The sequence below is a fragment of the Carassius auratus genome, chromosome 32, assembly GCF_003368295.1.
Source record: "Carassius auratus strain Wakin chromosome 32, ASM336829v1, whole genome shotgun sequence".
NCBI lineage: Eukaryota > Metazoa > Chordata > Actinopteri > Cypriniformes > Cyprinidae > Carassius > Carassius auratus.
The window spans coordinates 24,704,878-24,724,035 of NC_039274.1; the positions used below are offsets into that span (position 1 = coordinate 24,704,878).

The following is a 19,158-nucleotide window of genomic DNA, read 5'->3' on the forward strand; positions in this document are numbered from 1 at the left end:
AAATAATGTAAAAGACTTGACGATGCTTGACATTTTGTTCTATAATGCACATTACACACACTCATGCAGAAAACACACACATTTTGAAACAGTGGTTTATTTTTCCATGTATGTTAACACATACGAATGTTTGAGTGTGAGTGTGTGAGGTTTACCTTGTACAACAAAATCTCAAAGTATAGTTATGTTTATCACACTCCAGAATATGAGATGGTCCCCTCAAAAAACTGGATTGCTCATGACGTCATTAAAGTGAAGCCGCCGCTCCGCCATAATGATAATCCCAAATGTGCGAAAAAGTTCCATTGAATTAATAGGAATTTGTATGATTTTAATGAGAAAACATTACCTAACAAGTCAGTGTTTATAAATATGAAGTATCACTGTACATTATTACAATGCTAACACCCTAGGCATGTAAACGTTTTTTTTTTAAATGTCGGGAATTTCCCCTACTTATTAAAAAGCTACGTTCATTACAGTAGTGAGCATCATGAACATGATAAAGATCAGATGGACACGACCTTAACACATATAATATACAGTTCCCTCTCGAGGCGGTAACTCAACATTACATCAGCTAAGACGTATATGGGAACTCTTCCCTTCTCCACTTTCACTGAAATCGTATTGGCTAACGCCAGCTGGGGACAGCTGGCCAATTGACGCGAAGCATGCAAATACTGGCGGGTCAGCGAAAATTACGTCAGAATCTCTTTCTTCACGCTAGAAGTCTTATCTAAGTCATTGTGGAAGTTGCAATAGAGGACTACTCACCCTGTTTTCCTCTCCGCATCCGATGGCTGCTAATGCTAGATTCGGACCTTCACCAGTTCTGTGGGACCTGCCTGGGTTTCTCACACGGACCACATGTGCGCCCACTGTGCCGAGCTGCCAGTGCGCGCCCTTATCTAAGTCATTATGGAAGTTGCAATAGAGGACTACTCACCCTGTTTTCCTCTCTGCATCCGATGGCTGCTAATGCTAGATTCGGACCTTCACCAGTTCTGTGGGACCTGCCTGGGTTTCTCACACGGACCACATGTGCGCCCACTGTGCCGAGCTGCCAGTGCGCGCCCTCAGAGCCAGTGGCTCGGAAAATAGCGGGATTGAGGCCCATTGCCGCCAGCGAGCCGTGGTGGATGATAGCTTCCAGGAGGAGCTCATCAGGGTCTTCGGAAAGGCGCCGTCACAGAGCTGGGTTTCACTTACAAAACGCACCTGACGAGCCTGTGGAAGGTAACTGGACTCGTGGCTCCTCCAGTCGAGCTGATACTAGACGGCTCGCACCCACTCTGCTACGCAGGCTATGTTCACGCACAAGGATGGGGCGGAAACCCTCCCCCCGTCGAGGAGACCGTTACCGGACCTGTGCCCGTCTCCCTCTGCATTTGGTTCGGACCACAGCCTGCCTTCCAAGCCGTGCAGCTCACTGCCCTTAAACGAACAAAGCCTATACTTCTGAGGGAAGACCGCTTCTGTTCTTTTTGCCAGTGCAATACTCAAGGTGTTTCAGGCAGACGGCGGCACAGTAGCGCTGACTTCATCAAGGATCTGCGCGCGGCAACTGATCTCGCGCTGATGGCTACTAGTGCTCTGCTCAGCCATTTCATGGGACTCATGGTCGTCCTTACAGGCACCTAGGGCTTACCCTAGCTGTCCTGAAAGACGCGGACAGTAAGATGCCCCTAAACGTTCCAGTTGCTCCCTCCGGCCTCATTGATGACGTCATGGAGCTTTTCTCAGAGACGCAGAAAGCGCGCCAAGGCAATGAGCCACGTGATGCCCCGTCGCTCACTCCAGTCTTCTTCTGCGAGGTTCTTATGCACCTCGCCAGGCTCTAAAACCAGCTAAAATAGCCCGCAGTGGCACCCCGCTCTGAACCGGACGCTCGTGTCGGCCGAAACCAGCATTGGTAAGAGCCTGGGAGGAAACGTCAGGGTCAGTTGAGGACGAGGACCTCGCGCTGCGAGAGAGCCACCGCGCCATCGAGCCGTCTCCCTGACGGTGAAAGAGTGAGTGAGTGGTAGGGGCCACCCAAGCGCCATGTTCAAATGCATCATGTCCCCCATTTCCTTCGGGCGACGATTGCTATGTGTGTTTAATTGCCGTTTGTGTGAGTTCCACAATAGAAGCATGTACACAATCAAAAAAAGAGCTTTTCTTCTCTTACACTCAACACTGTGTCACTCGCCCTGTCTCATAGCAGCGCTGAGCCACAAACCCATGATTATAATGGCCTTGCGAGAGTGCCAACACCACATAAACACGGTGTCACCCTCCATGTTCAGATGCATCATGTCCCCCATTTTTCTTCGGGCGACGATTGCTATGTCTGTTTAAATGCTGTTTGTGTGAGTTCCACAATAAAAGCATTATACAATCAACGAAAGAGCTTTACTTCCTCTTACACTCATCACTGTGTCACTCGCCCTGTCTCAGAACAGTGCAGAGCCACAACCTATTATTATAATGGCCTCGTGAAGGAGCGAGAGTGCCAACACCACTAAGACACATGCATCATGTCCCCCACATCACTATGGGTGACGATTGCTATATGTGTTTAAATGATGTTTTTATGAATAAAAATTATACTATATGATGCAAAAAAGAGACTTCAATCCTGGTCAGACGGTGTAGTGTTTTTTTTGTATGCAAATTTATTCAAAGAAAATAAGAAGTATGACAACAACTCGTTTCTTGCAAACAGATTATTAAGTATTAAAATCAATTTCAAATATAGAAAATGCAAATCCAAAATTAATATAGTTTTAAAAGCAATCCATATATAGTGGATTTTACTCATTTAAAATTAATGCAATACCCTTGATTACAATATGCAAAAGAAATTCAAAATATTAGTAAAATAATACAAAGTATATAACAAGCATATAAAATACCTGCATTTCAAGATAACAACAATAAAGACAATGTATCTGATATGAATAAAACCTGTAAGATGATCAAAGAGTTCAAGTGAGCCCCGGAATATGGGAAGAAAAAGGTGAGAAAAGACTAAGTCCAGCTAGAAGGGTCTAGTCTGAACTCAGTCTGAGCTGAGCAAAGAGGGGTGAATTGCCTCCTCTTATAGTCCTGCAGATCCGTATCAAACCAATGCCACGTCTCTGCAGCCACGTCTCAAACAGATATCAAAGCATTCGTCATCTTTCTCCGAAAATACATATTAGCCCTTGCAGCCTAATTTCAGTTCCCTATTTCTGAAGGTCAACAGATTGTTTGTTCAAAGTCCAACTGTCCTACCTCAGAAGGTTAATCGTCTTGTTCTCTCTTATTAAGAACCCACAGGGGGGATTAGAATAACTCCAAATAACAGACGTGTGATGAAATATGAACGCCTCCGAATCATGCGGTTTATAAGTATAGAAGTCTTCTAAGTCTAAAGTTCAGCTGAGACCTTCAGAACAGTCTGTCCTGTACTTTTAAGCACGTAGCAAATGCACACATGACAGAAGTCAAAATTTGGGTTACACCACTATAGAAGCATGTATACTAATTATTGCACCCAGTATTGTGTCACTTGCCCTGTCTCAAACAGCGCAGAGCCACAGTCAATGATTATAATGGCCTCTCGATGGCGCAAGAGTGTCACACCATTACGAGACGCGCCCGCCCTCCCGCCAGTGCTTCCAGCCTCGCGGGGGCGGGGCCCTGGTCAAAATATGCCATCAGTGGCTGTAGACTTAACGCATCCGCGGTGTCATCTCATGGACGGAATCCCGGGCGTTTCACCGTGGATACTGGGAATAATTCACGACGGATATTCTCTCCAATTCAAACGCAGACCTCCCCGCTTCAATGGCATGGTCCCGTCACTGACTTTGCCCCAAAACCGTCCTGTTCTGCGACAGGAAGTTCTCAGTCTGCTCGAGAGAGAGCGATAGAGCGAATTTTCCCCTCAGATCGAGCGGAATGCGCATGTTGAATTATCTGGACGATTGGCTGATTTTAGCCCACTCAAGAGATGTGCTATCAGTCACGTGGAAACAAAGCTTCGCCGTTTGGATACGCTGGGACTGCGTGTGAATATGCAGAAGAGCGTGTTTTTACGAGTCGGACTGTAACATATCTGGAATATGTTTGGACTCGATGGCGATGCGAGCTCATCTTTCTCTAGAGCATTTCATTGACTCTGCGCTGTTTCAGACCGGGCAGGTCATTTGCACTGAGGGAATTCCAAAGGCTTCTGGGACTGATGGCGGCGGCTTCTCCGGCGTGCCATCTGGGTCTGCTACATTGCGGCCGCTACAGTTTTGGCTGTAACTCGAGTTCCGACGAAGGCGTGGTCTTCGGTCCACAAGCACATACGGTCATTCACAGTTGCGTAAGCACTCTGAGACCGTGGTACAGCCCGGATATGTTCAGCCCAGAAGTTCTTTTCTCTGCGAACGCGAATCTAGGCTGGAGAGCAGTGCTCCTGGGCCTGTGGTCGGAGTCACAGAGATGGTGGCACATAAACCGTTTGGAATAATGGAAGCGGTGTCCTAATGTCCCTGCAAGCCTTTCGGTCTAAATTGGAGCGGAAACATGTACTGATTCAAACCGACAACACGTCTGTGGTCTCGTACATAAATCGCCAGGGCGGCGTGCGCTCCAGAGCTCTATTCAAACAGGCAGCGAGTTTCCTGTTGTGGGCGGACCGACACTTAATCTCCATAAGAGCGTCGCACATTCCCGGTACTTTGAACCGGGGAGTGAGCATGCTTTCGAGGAAGGGGATTCCTCAAGGAGATGGAGTCTTCACCCAAGATCAGATCTAATGATTTGGGAGGGAGGAAGTGGATTTGTTGCCACGAGCGAGAACACGTTTGCTATCTCACTGCCCCCCTGCCGGGAGATGCTCTGACATCGCGTTGGTCGTTAGCCAGGCTTACACATCCCTCCTGTGAAGATTCTGCCTGTGTTGTGCAAAATCAGGGAGGAGAAAGCGTCAGTTATACTCGTGGCCCCGAACTGGCCGATTCAGCCCTGGTTCGCGGACCTGAGAGAGTTAGTGATGGCTCCCCCATGGCGAATCCCCCTCAGGCAGGACCTGCTGTCTCAGGCGAATGACACAATATAGCACCCCAGCCCCGAGCTGTGGAACCTTCATGTGTGGCCGCTGCAGGGATCCTAATGAGCGGGACGCTCTACACTCACGAGTGCTAAACACACTTACAGAGACGCGAGCATCATCAAACATTCGCTGCTACGCACAGATGTGGTGAGTTTTACAAAATGGTGCGAGAACATTTATATTGACCCGGGGACCTGTTCCATGTCGGATGTTTTGCGCTTTCCACAGCACAGTATGGATAGCGGGAGTTTGAAACCATCCACACTAAGGTGTATGTGACCTCTATTGCCGCTTTCGTTCCCCGGTTACGGGCAAACAATCGGTAAGCACGCTCTGGTAATCAGTTTTCTCAGAGCGAGGATATTGTGCACTTCATGGCCGCCCTCCGTGCCGCCGTGGGATTTCGCTCTAGTTTTGAGGGCTCTGTCTCTTACTACCGTTCGAGCCATTAACCTCGATTGCGGTTAAGGAGCTTCCCTGAAGACTGCCTTGCTTCTTGCTCTCGCCTCGACGAAGTTCCTTGGAGAATTTCATGGTTTTTTTTGGTGAACGATATTGCATTGGTTTCGGGCCTGGCGACTGTTATGTCACTCTCCAGCCGAGACCGGGTTTCGTTCCGAAATCACTCAATACACCGTTTTGTTTCCCTGCCCGCCTTATCTGTTGAGCCGTCAGCCTCGCGTGACGCTGATGCTCAGAGCGCCAGGACCCTGTTAGGGTTTTACGGATGTATATGAATTGCTCGGCCGCCTTTCGTCAGTCGGACCAGCTGTTCGTGTGCTTGGTGGATGTAATAAGGGATGTGCTGTTTCTAAACAGAGACTTTCTCACTGGATCGTGGACGCTATCGAATGCCAGGGGAAGGATTATCCCCTCAATATCAGAGCTCATTCTGCGAGGTCAATATAAATGCTTCCTGATGGGCCTGGTCTAGAGGTATGTCTGTCCAGTATTTATGTTTTGCTGCTGGCTGGTCTTCCCAGAACACAATCGCCAGGTTTTACAAGCTGGATGTACCCTCTGTAGCGTCACATCTACTTTCGGTGAGTTAAGTTTTATTCATTCTGTTATAACCAGCTATACAGTAGTTACCATGGCTGCTAACTCTGTGTTATGGATTATATGGTTTATGCAGTAGTCACCGCAAACGGCGTACGTTCATTACAGTAGTGAGCATCATGAACATGATAAAGATCAGATGGACACGACCTTAACACATATAATATATACAGTCTTCCCAGTGCTCCCGATTAACCAATCTGGGCCTGATCAATTCTTCTTCTTCTTCTTCTTCTTCTTCTTCTTCTTCTTCTTCTTCTTCTTCTTCTTCTTCTTCTTCTTCTTCTTCTTCTTCTTCTTCTTCTTCTTCTTCTTCTTCTTCTTCTTCTTCTTCTTCTTCTTCTTCTTCTTCTTCTTCTTCTTCTTCTTCTTCTTCTTCTTCTTCTTCTTCTTCTTCTTCTTCTTCTTCTTCTTCTTCTTCTTCTTCTTCTTCTTCTGTTTTTCCTGGTGGTTGAAAACTTGTTGTTGTATTACCGCCACCTGGACTGGCGTATACCCACCACTTATATTATCTCTAAACTTTTAAATTCTTTTTAAAAGCCATTTCCTCATTGAAAAAGAAAACAAAATTTGACACATCTTATCAGAACTTCTATGTAAAATATTTCTATAATTAAATATAATTTCATTGGCTTCTACTTGCTCAATAAACCTTTCCCTCTCATTCTTATATTTCTGACAATAAAACAATGCATGCTCTACAGTTTCTAAATTATTTCCAAGACAATACTCACAGATACCATCACCATGCTTTTTCATTAAAAATAATGTACTGTTAAGTCTGGTGTGCCCAATCCTCAACCTGGACAACACCCCTTCTTCATGTCTAGTTCTACCTGATCCTGCATTCTTATTTAGGTCTACTTTAGACTGTAAGTTAAAAAGATGTCTCCCACTTGATTCATTTTCCCAACAGCGCTGCCATATTTCAACAGTTCTTGTTTTAATAATACTTTTAACTTCTGCTTTACTGTGTTTTATTTCAACATCTCTTTTGGCCCATACATCAGCCAGCTCATTCCCCTCCACCCCTATGTGTGCTGGAACCCATATGAAGGAAAACATTTTACCCGCCTTTTGCAACCCACTCGCTAACTGCAATACTTCAAGCAGAATGTCTTTCCTAGACCCTGAATGGGAATTCTTGATACTTAAAATAGCAGAACTGGAATCAGAAGCTATGACAGATTGTCTATTCCCCCCATTACTTTCTACCCATAACAGGGCAAGCCATATAGCTACAAGCTCTGCCGTATATACTGCCAAATCATCACTTAGCCTATTTCCTACAGCCAAACCCAGCTCAGGCACCACCCCTTATGAAACAAAAATATATTGCAGTATATTGGAAAATATCATTTAATATATTTTTTCCAATATATTGCAATATATTGAAAGCGGCAATCATTTGTATATTTTGCAATATATTATATATGTATCATCAATATATTATTAAATGTATTCAAATATATAAAATATAAGAAAATAAAAAGGGAAAATAATATATTACAATATATCACAATATATTTTAAGAAATATATTGGTAAATATATTTTCCTTTTGTAAGGGACATGAGCCACTCCCACTCTTTTATCTGATCTTTTAGATGCATCTGTAAAAATAATCCTGTCATTTCTGTAGTTTTCTGTTATATATCTATATCCCCTTATCTACTCCACATACCTGCTTTTCCTCCAGCAGCCCTAAGTCCACTTTTAATTCCTCAAAAGTCCACGGGGGAACTGTAGAGTATGGTACTGTCATACAGATATTAAGAGCACTTAAACCCATACACTCAACTTTTAGTTCAATACCCCACCCAAAGCTTTTTACTTTTTTATTTAATCGCTCTTGACAATTTCGGCCCTGATCACAAGACACCAAACCCCTTATGAAACAAAAATATATTGCAGTATATTGGAAAATATCATGTAATGTATTAGGCATATATTCTTATATATATATATATATATTTTTTTTTTTTTCAATATATTGCAATATATTGAAAGCGGCAATCATTTGTATATTTTGCAATATATTTTATAATATATGTATCATCAATATATTATTAAATATATTTAAATATATAATATTTTAGAAAATAAAAAGGGAAAATAATATATTACAATATATCACAATATATTTAGATAAATATATTGGTAAATATATTTTCCTTTCTTAAGGGTGAGCTGGTAGGTAACCTTTATGTATGGTTTGCATGGTTTTCTCAGATCAGTGTTTTTAACCCATCAGGCTCTGCTTGTGTTGGTCTTGGTTGATTTCAATCGAATATTCAGTCAACGTTTAATAAAACACAATAAAAGTAAAATACGCTGGGCGCTATCAAACAATAAACAGTCATGGTGATTTGCATATTTTGTATCAGTTTATTTTGTGACAGTGACCACATAGCAAGATTGCACCAAATGACAATATGCACAGAATGTTCCATAATAATAATTATCTGGTGACACGTACTTGTTAATGCATGATAGTAAGTCAGTTAGATAGTCAGTTAAATTGTCAGGCCTAAATTAGTCATTTACACGTGAAATCACATACTTATATCTTTTGAAGGCAGGGAAGAGAGCAGTGCCAAGCCATGAAAAGAAGTAAAGATAGTGAGTTTCTTTCAAAGAAAAGAAATAAAAATAAAAATTATTCTCAAATTTAACTTAATGGATATATACAGGGATGACAAAAAATACATTAATCAAAAATGTGCTTTATTACTGCATTTGATTACAAGTAACTTTACTCAAGTAAAAAAAAAAAAAATCAATAGGATTTACGTAATATACTGTAGAATTTAGCTTTTTTTTTTTTTTTCACTGGCGACCACCCCATTTCGAGTCAGTGCCCCAGCATGGCGCCCCCACTGAAAATGCTCTAGACACGCCCCTGGTGCTGAGCCCTCGAAGTTTTCTCAGCGACATTTCTGTGCAGTGTGCGGCTTCCCATCAAACTACACTTGTGTGTCATGTGGAGCTCGCTACTGCTGTGTCCGATGTTTAGGAACACACCATGAGACCAGGTAACACTCGCTCACTCGTGTGGGTGGAACGCAACACTATTCCTCAAAAGTGAAACCAGATAATAGCAACACAAACAATTGTGTTATCACACACTGACACCTCAAGATAAGTTAATCGAACAATTCACCCCTAAATTTAAATAGTCATCGTTTACTTCACGTCCAAACCTGTATGGCTTTGTTTTTCTGTGGAGAAGAATATATTTTAAAGAATGTTTTCCCAGAAGAAGAAAGTTATACAGGTTTAGGGTAGGTAAATGAGGACAGAATTTTCATTATCCATTTAAGAAATGGAACCCCATTAAAATAGATTGAATACTAAAGTAAACTAATAGGACTAGGGAAGATGAAATGAGTGTAAATTGTGCTCTTTGTCTTTTTTTAGGTGTCTAAAGTGGACGGTATGATTTGCTCCTCAACTGAACTCCTATCAAAATTAAAATAAGCTTATGGGTCAAAATGCACACTTACGATTTATGTCCCTCAGAAACATTACATTCGTTTGCCTGCACAACAAACATGTTGAGATGTAAATCACTAGAAGCCTTCCACCTGACTGTTAAAATAATAACCTGTCATCTCTGCACTTCATTTGAAAATTCACATAATAGGATGAAACAAAGCATTTGCAAAAAAGAGCTGTTGAAGTATTGTAATTGGAGTTAATTCTGTTCTTATTAAAATATTAGACAATGCAACTGAAAAACTGCTGTTGACATGTTTTGGACTAAATGACCATGATTGGCAGGAAGGAAAGACTTGCATCTTATGGTTACAAAAGTTAAAAACATGTTCTTTAGAAAGCAAAATGTCTATTCACAGATTTCATAATTATAGGAACCTGCAGCAGTTAACAATGGTTTTTGTATATGAAGTTTTATAATTTTACACCAAGTATTGCTTTTGTTTGTGATAAGCTAAATTTTCATCTGCCATTACTACGGTCTTAAGTGTCACATAAACCTTATTTGTATATATTAAAATAATGTGAGTACTAAAGCTTTTGTGGTTTGGTCTTTTATTTTATTTTTGGTGTGGAAAGAATCAAGAATTTAAATAAAAAGATGAGAAGTTGGGGTGGTAGACAAACACTGAAACAATTGAAGTGGGTCAAACAGCTGTTTATTTATGTTTTGCAAACAACAACCTTTTTTAGACTGACATGCAAATATTTGAGTGTGATTGATTCAATACACTTTTAATCACAAAACACTTATGGTGAACTTAATGTATAGGCTATTTTTCCTATATAATTATGGTTAACATACACATTATCAAAGAACCTGTTAATTATTTATGTTCAATGTTTAATTATCTTCATGCAGTACATTATTACTACAATTACCACCGAAAAATCACAAAAATGGTCCTTTTATTCTTTGTTTTATTTCAGAAAAATTGATAGCAGAACAATCAAACAAATCAGAACAAAAACAGGAACACAAAAAACTATTAAAGTTTTTAAATCACACCAGAAGAAACGAATGGTTCTCCTCTGATCCGGCGCTGATCTGTCAGGGATTAAGTGCTCATTTTCTGCGTATTGGTCTGTAAGTAGATGTATATTTATATTATCTTCTGCAAAAATGCAGAATATGATATCATATGCCTATATTTATTTTATAATTGTAAATATTAAATTACAGTGTCAGATTGTAAAAGTGAAAATTTCACTGAATAATGAAGAATGTAAGGTTTGGAACACTTACTATTCAGGCAATGATATAAAGTCCAGTTCTGAAAGGGAAATTAATACATCAATATATCTGTATTTACAGCAATAAAACACATTTAACATTTCACTTTTGACCCTTTTCGTGATTCCAGGTTTCCCTGAAGTGAAAGTTGTCATGGATGGGTAAACATCTACTGAGACGACAGGAAATAATATTTTACATTACAATTACAGCAGACAGAAGAGTAAAGGGTGACAAATTCACCCTCACTCCTTCATCCACTGTATTAGAAAAACCCACATTTAAAAATTAAAACCTTTTCTTTTTTCTTTTTGTTAATACCTGTGAAAACATCAGTTTGTGTAAAGGGCATTGTGATCAACCTACCTTTCTTTTTGAATCCTCTTCAATTTTATCAATTGCATTCTTATTCTTCTGACATCCAGTCAGTAATCCGTTGTCATCGAACAGACAGTCCACTGCAGATATGTACTCACTCACTATAACATTGTTGCTGTCTAGTATAAGTTTCTCTGGGTCAAAAGTGTGATGGAGCACCACCATGACGACTGGCACTGATATGTGAAAACTGGAAGCTGTAAGGCAATTATAAGTGGATTGTTAACTGGATCATAAAAAACGAATTTGGTTAAGTTTAATTAAATATGTATTATCATTAGCCTAATATAGCTTTCCACAATTGTAAGGGACCTTTCACTTGATTGATGTGCTTCACTGCAGCGTCAATATCAGTTCCAGCACGAGAAATAATGGGGCAGAAAAACAGTAAGAAATGAAATTGCTGAAGGGAAGAGACCTCCTTAAAGCCTTTCCTGTTAAGAGATTTCTTGAAGTCAAATGCAGCACGATCCATTGTCTGTCCTGAATCCAAAATAAGAAAAAAAAAAAAAAAAAAAAAAAAAAAAAAACATAAAATGGTTGAAGAATGGTTAAAATGGATACTACATATTACATTAAGGATACAAACTTAAAACATTGTTTTATTAGACACATTCTTCAAATAGTACCTTACAAAACAGAAACTAGGCTATAGGTTTCATAAAAATTACGAAAAGAAAAATATTTTTAAACTGCACAATACTGTTTCTTTGAAACAGGCCTCCTTGTTGTAAACGCTGCCTCGGCTTTTAGATAGACGCAGTCGAAAGATTGTTGCAGCGTAGGCTATAGTTGCAAAAAATCATGACGCCCAGAAGACCAGGAATCGCTTTCACTTTTGCTTTTGAAACTCGTCACGTTCTGATTAGGGAGGGGAGAGAGGGGCCGCAAAATACCGCAAAAGCTAACAGAGAGCACAGGGGGTCCTTTTATTTCAGAATCGCTCTCGCGCTGCTTCAAGGCGAGCACACGTGTCTTCGCTTTGTCATCTTGCTTGAGCGCCGCGTAAGGCTTTCACTTCATCTTGTCCTAATATTTAGATTTTTTTTTTTTATGCAAGGGAAGCACTTATGTCCCAGATAGCATGCAGACGTTGATTCAACGTCGATTTTTGGTTGTAAAGGGCAGTATCGGTCGTCGATCAAATTTCGATGTTGGATCAACGTTCAGTATTTGGTCGGAACATCAGAACTTTATTTAGTGGAAAATAAGACATCGATTCAACGTCGACTCATCAACCGACGCATCTGATCGAAATCCTAACGTCGAATATATGTTGAAACTTGATCAGAGGAATCGGAGATCTGCGCGTCCACACACACACAGAGAGAGAGAGAGAGAGAGAGAGAGAGAGAGAGAGAGAGAGAGAGAGAGAGAGAGAGAGAGAGAGAGAGAGAGAGAGAGAGAGAGAGAATAAGACTGCTCTGCAATTCCATATAATTCCGGTAGTTTTATTGTTCAATGAATGACTCGGGGCAGCTATTAAATAACCAGACGTCTCTGTTAAAGTTTTTAAAGCATTTCATATGCGTTTCCATAGCTGGATAAATTCAGTTTTTTTTCTCCAAGTCCATAACGGAGAGTCGGTGTACTATTTTCCGGTGTAGCAGTCGATTTTGTTCCCCTCGTAATGATCGGTTTCCCCTCGGGTTGTCAGGTCCGTGTAATAAACCCAACCAAATAGTTAATCAAACATTTTACCAAAGTAGCCAAAATTCCGCGGATCTGGCAACATTCCCGCATGAAAACACACCTGGATTTAAGGAAAGCAAAAAGGGACAAATTTCTTACACTGCAGCATAGTAAATTGATTCTCACACTCCCGTTTATGTTCTTTTTTATTATTTATCTTGCAGTTGTTCCGTTATTTTTGTCTTATGTTTTTACATTTCAAGTTGATAAACCTGTCGTCTTAAATTTTCAAAGTACTATTTGACTTGCCGTACATCCAGTCACGCTTCTTGCGCACGCTAGTTCTGATCGTACGTATAGTAACTCGGCAACTACGCAAGAATTATAGTATGTTTGCGTAAAGGGGAACAGACATTCCGAGGGGAACAGAATCGACTGCTACACCGGCCCTCTAACTGACCAAGTTTTGTGCCCCCCTAGGAAAATTAAATGCCCACACCTGGTCTACATGCAAGGAGGCTTAGTGTACGTTAATAATAATAATCATCATAATAAAAATATTAACCTATAAAAGTGCTGGTTTCAGTGTTGTGGGTAACGCGTTACAAAGTAACGCGTTAGAGTACTCTAATTACTTTTTTCCTGAAATTTGTAACTTAACGCGTTAGTTTCGTGCGTAAGTAATCAGTAACTTCGTTATTTTTTAAAAAAAGTAATCCGTTATTTTAAGGAAAGGAAAATCCCGACTGCAGCCTGCTTTTTGTCAGACAGTAGTCCTAGGTCTACTGTGCCACCTGCGGATGTATCAGTGGAGCCGCAGCTCTGTGATCGTAAAGTCAATGGCTGTGATGCGTCTGTGCCCTGCGCCTGACCCTGTGTGTGTGGGTTGTTCTCTTTCATCATCTCGTGTTCGAGATCCACCTATGGGAAGGGCATCCGTACCTGACCTCTGCAGAAGCATCCAATTGCACCAAGTCTGGCTAGACAGACAGAAGCGCGCAGCCAATGCCAGGTAAGGGCCCGCCCCCTTACCTAGGGGTATAATAATGGCTGCAGCGCTGCTATTCTCCAGTTGACATTCGCTTCTCGCGATCTCTGCATTGACACAGTTCGGTTGGATTACGATGCTCACCTTCGTGTCTTCAGGAGGACATATCAATTGATCAGCCTCCGCCAGACGTGACTGTCGTCTTCTCAGCTTTTCTGCTGTGTTCTGCATTCAGGGCCGCCGCGCTCTCGTCGTTTTCACCTGCTCCCACGGCTGCCCGCCACGGATTTTTCCGATTTCTTCTCCGGTATGTCGCTTTCTATACATAACGCTTCTCCGGGGAATAGCCTATCACGGGCCTGCCCGGCCGCGTGTGGAGCACTCATCGCTGCCAAGGACCTTCACCCGTTCTGCGTGGTTTGCTTGGGCCTTAAACACGCTCAAGAAGCCTTGGAGAACGCGGAAAATTGCAGTCATTGCCTTATGCTGCCCAAAAATGTTTTACGACGCCGTCTTAAGGTTGCAGCGACCCAGTGCTCCGAGCTCGGTTTTACTGACTCAGATCTGGGACACGGTGACGACGACGCGCTACCGGGGGACTCCCGGGGCGCCTCCTCACTTGTTTGGGCTGACCAGCCCAATCCCGCATTCCCCGAAGAGGACATCTTCGCGGGCAACCTCATGCTCGCCGACGAACCGGCCGGTTCCGGCGATGAGGATGATGCAACCCTTCTCGGGGTCTCAGAGGACGAGGATGCCATCCCGCCCTCCGGCGTTCCCCAGGCTAGCGGCCACGCAGCCCTGCCTCAGTCCATCCTCCTGGAAGTGTGTGAGCGAGCGGCCGCTCGCCTCAACATTGAGTGGCCGGCTCCACAGAGCGCCACCGACCAGGAGAGGGATATTTACGACGGAAAAGTGTTGGGATCTCCTCCCGGTCCGGGGAAACAACTCTTCCCCGTCCTTCCAGCGTGCGCTAAGCATATGAGGCACAACTGGAGCGAACCGCTCGACTTCAAACACGGCCTTTCGGGCCTTGAAGTAAAAGATATGGCTTCTCATGGTATGGGTGACCCCCCCGCTATCGAGCCGTCCATCGCCAGGCACCTTAACCCCGCTCAGGGCGGGCTGCTCGCTCCCCCTAAGCCGGTCTTGCCCAACAAGCTGGACCGTTTTTCTGCCTCAGTTCACCAGGCCGCATACAAGTCCTCGGCCTTGGCAGTCAGGGCCCTGAACGTCTCGTCTCTCCTCTCCGCTTACCAGGCGGAGATTTTGGACGAATTAGGGCAACAGCTAAAAAAGCGAACTCCTTCTCTACACTTGTGGAAGGAGATCCTCACGGTGAACGACCTCGTCCTTCGTAATGCTCGCCAGGCCGTCCAAGCCTGCGGGCGCTCTATGGCGCTTTCTGTGGTGGGAGAGCGCGCGCTCTGGCTTAACCTGTCAGGCCTTCCTGACAGTGAGAAGCGGCGCATCGCGGGCGCGTCGATGGAGCCCGATCGGGCTCTGTTCGGCCCCGCCGTCGCATTGATGCAACAACGGTGTGACGACAAAAAGGAGGACGAGGCATTCAAGTTATGTCTTCCTAAGGGGAAAAATCGACTCCCGCCGCGGCCGCGGCTGGAGGACCATCTAACCCTAACCCCATCGACTCGAAACGTAAGCGGCCTGCCTGATGTTCGATTGATGGAGGCATCGAGTCCGCGTTCATGGGCCACGAGCCCTTCGGACTCTCTCCCTGTCCCAGGACCCCCGTTCAAAAGACGCAGGGTCTCCCGCGGATGGATCGATTCCTCTTCGTTCGAGGCTGCCCAGCCCATGTGTTTAATGAACGGTGTGTGTTCCCCCCTCACGTTCAGGGGGTCTGTTGTGAGGAAAAGTGCAAAAGCAGTGTCACCACACCGCATACACTCTGTTCCCCTCACCCAACCAATAAAGGCTTCGGCCCCAGTGTTTCCCCAACACAAAACACACAGAAAAACAAAAAACACATTAAAACAAACGAATCAAATGAATTCGTTATGGAGAGAGGATCTCTCTCCGCAGAGAGAGCAAATCTGTCTGAACCCCTGCATGTTGCCCCTGGTGTGTCCACTAGATAGCTCCATTGCATCACAAATAAACCAGCTGGGCTTACACAGCCCCGCTGCAGCTCGGGTGGGAACACTTTCAAATCACGAATGGGCTTGGCGAACTGTTTCGGCTCCCGAGTGGGTGATGCGTACTATAATGCAGGGATACAGACTGCAGTTTTCAATGAAACCCCCGCATTTCAACGGCGTTCTCTCTTCACACACAGAAGAGAACGCCTCACACATTCTGAAAGAGGAAATATCCTCCCTCCTAAACAAGGGAGCGATTCAGATGGTGCCCCCCACTCTGATGAATCAGGGATTTTATTCTCGTTATTTCCTGGTCCCAAAAAAGGACGGCGCTCTCCGCCCTATTCTGGACCTTCGTGTGTTAAACAAACATTTGAGGAAATACAATTTCAGAATGCTGACTCATGGCTCGCTCGCCCGTGCCATAAAACAGAACGACTGGTTCACATCGGTCGACCTGAAAGATGCTTTCTTCCATATAAGCATTTATCCGCCACACAGGAAGTTTCTTCGTTTCGCCTACCAAGGCACATGTTACGAATTCACAGTTCTGCCGTTTGGGCTCAGTCTAAGCCCCCGGTGTTTCTGTCTGTGTGCGGAGGCGGGTTTAGCACCCATGAGAATGTCAGGTCTGAGGATTCTGACATACATAGACGATTGGCTAATCATAGCCGAATCGAAAGATAAAGTGTTGCAGGACACCTGCCGTGTGCTCACGCACATCACATCTCTCGGGTTCAGAGTGAATGTGGGCAAGAGCAATTTTACACCCAGTCAGAATGTCATTTTCCTGGGTTTGGAGTTGAACTCAGTCTCCATGCGAGTGCGTCTCTCTCAAGAGCGCGTTCTCTCTCTAATGAACTGTCTGTCGCAGTTCAGAGAGGGGGCGAAAGTACAATATCGCACATGCCTCAGGCTGCAGGGTCTTATGGCTTCATCAATCCAGGTTGTACCGCTGGGACTCCTGAGAATGAGAGCGTTCATGAAATGGGTTTTGTTACTACATTTCAGCCCGACGCGCGATCTTTGCCGCTCTGTAATAGTGACGCGCGCCTGCTCGGCAGCCTTGCGCCACTGGAAGAGCGCAGACTTTTACGCACATGGAACCCCTCTGGGGACAGTTATGATGCGGAAAGTTGTGACGACAGATGCGTCCTTAACAGGCTGGGGCGCCACCCAGGAGGGCAGAACGGTGAACGGTCTGTGGCCGAGCAGACTACGTTCAGCGCACATAAATTATTTAGAGCTTATGGCCGTATGGAAAGCTCTGAATTATTTTCTGCCTCGCCTGCAGGGACATCATGTGCTCGTACGCTGCGACAATACCACGACAGTGGCTTATATCAACCGTCAGGGCGGCGTGCGCTCGTCGAAACTTCACGCTCTAGCTTACAAGCTTCTAGTGTGGAGCGCACAGGTTTTCCTGTCGTTACGCGCGACTCATGTTCCCGGCCTTCTAAACAGAGGCGCGGATCTTCTATCAAGGGGAAACCCAATCTACGGAGATTGGCGCCTTCACCCGCAGATAGTGGATATGTTATGGATGAGATTTGGACAGGCAACCGTAGATCTATTCGCCTCGCGCGAAAACTACCATTGTCCTATGTTCTTCTCGCTAAAGGACGTGGACGCACCCCTCGGGGTAGATGCACTGGCCCACCCGTGGCCCAGAGTGCTGCTGTATGCCTTTCCTCCCCTGTGCCTGATAATTCCTACACTGGCCAGGGTGAGAGAGCAGGGCCTGTCTCTCATTCTGATAGCACCCAGGTGGCCCAAAGCACCATGGCTGGCGGAGATAATCCCTCTGTTATATGCCGAGCCGTGGCGCCTCCCCCCCCGCACAGATCTTTTGTCCCAAGCGAACGGGGAGATTTATCACCCACACCCGGACAGGGTGGCTCTTTGGGCGTGGCCCGTGAGAGGACGAACCTAAGCGCACTGGGGCTTTCGCCGTGTGTGATTGCTAATATACAGAATGCCAGGGCCGTGTCTATGCGATTCTTGTATGGCAGTAAGTGGCAAGTGTTCGAAGGGTGGTTTGATGGGCGTGGTCTCACATCTTATCAGTGCTCAGTTCCTGATATTTTGTGTTTCCTCCAAGACCTCTTGGAAAAAGGCAGGTCTTTTTCCACAATTAAGGTCTACTTGGCTGCGATTTCGGCCTTTCATGTGGGCTTTGAGGGCTCAACAGTCGGGCAACATCATCTAATCCGCAGATTTATGAAGGGTGCCTGAGTGGGACTTCTCCATGGTGTTGGAGGCTCTGTCTCAGTATCCTTTTAAACCTCTTGGAAGTATTTCCCTTAAGCTGCTGTCCTTCAAGACAGCTTTGCTCTTGGCCTTGGCATCACCCAAACGTGTCAGTGAGCTACATGCACTTTCGGTTCATCCCTCGTGCACTAAATTTTCTCTTAGTGGAGATATGGTTTCCCTTAAGCCTAATCCGGCCTTCATGCCGAAGTGCTTCCCTGCGTTCACTTCAGAGGTGTTGGAGCTGTCCGCTTTTGACCCTTCACCTTTTTCCTCCCCGGAGGATGAGAGGCTAAATGCTCTGTGTCCCGTCCGTGCTTAACGGACATATATGAACAGGAATAGTGCTTTCCGGAAGAGCGACCAGCTCTTTATTTCATGGGCATCCACTCATGGAGGGAATCCTATTTCTAAGCAACGCCTCTCACATTGGCTTGTGAATGCTATAACTTTGGCTTATGAATCAAAGGGAATGCAGCCACCAGGGAGCGTCACTAAAGGACATCTGCTCCGCTGCCATTTGGTCTTCTCCTTATACCTTTGTGTGTTATTACTGGCTGGTTGTCACCAGCATCTCGGTAGCACATTCGGTTTTAGGGGTGTGGTCCTCTTAGCCCTTCCCTGCAACCCCGCTGGAAGAGGTGAAGGCCGGCTGGCCATGCACATCCCTGTCACTAGCATGTTTTTACATTCCTTTTCTGGGTGTATTTATATGCACATTGGTTATCATGTGTGTGATGCTAACATTTTTTCATGTGCTGCATATGCACAGCAGTCACGACTGTGCATCAGTATTGCAGGTTCATGAGTATGGGACGTGTCAGGCACCGCCTCTCTGGGGCGACCGTCCTTCTCTGGCTTTCAGAACCTCACTGTGAGTGTATTGGGCAATCGGGGAGCTGTCCATGTCTCTCCCATAGGTGGATCTCGAACACGAGATGATGAAA

General features: G+C 44.5%; 1 long non-coding RNA gene across 1 annotated transcript; it reads left to right on the forward strand.

Moving 5' to 3' along the window:
- The first annotated feature begins 9,004 nt into the window (after positions 1–9,004).
- Positions 9,005–9,803, forward strand: LOC113052512 (uncharacterized). The gene is made up of 2 exons (XR_003277054.1): positions 9,005–9,167; positions 9,553–9,803. It is a non-coding gene; the product is annotated as an uncharacterized LOC113052512 (long non-coding RNA).
- The last annotated feature ends 9,355 nt before the right edge of the window (positions 9,804–19,158 follow it).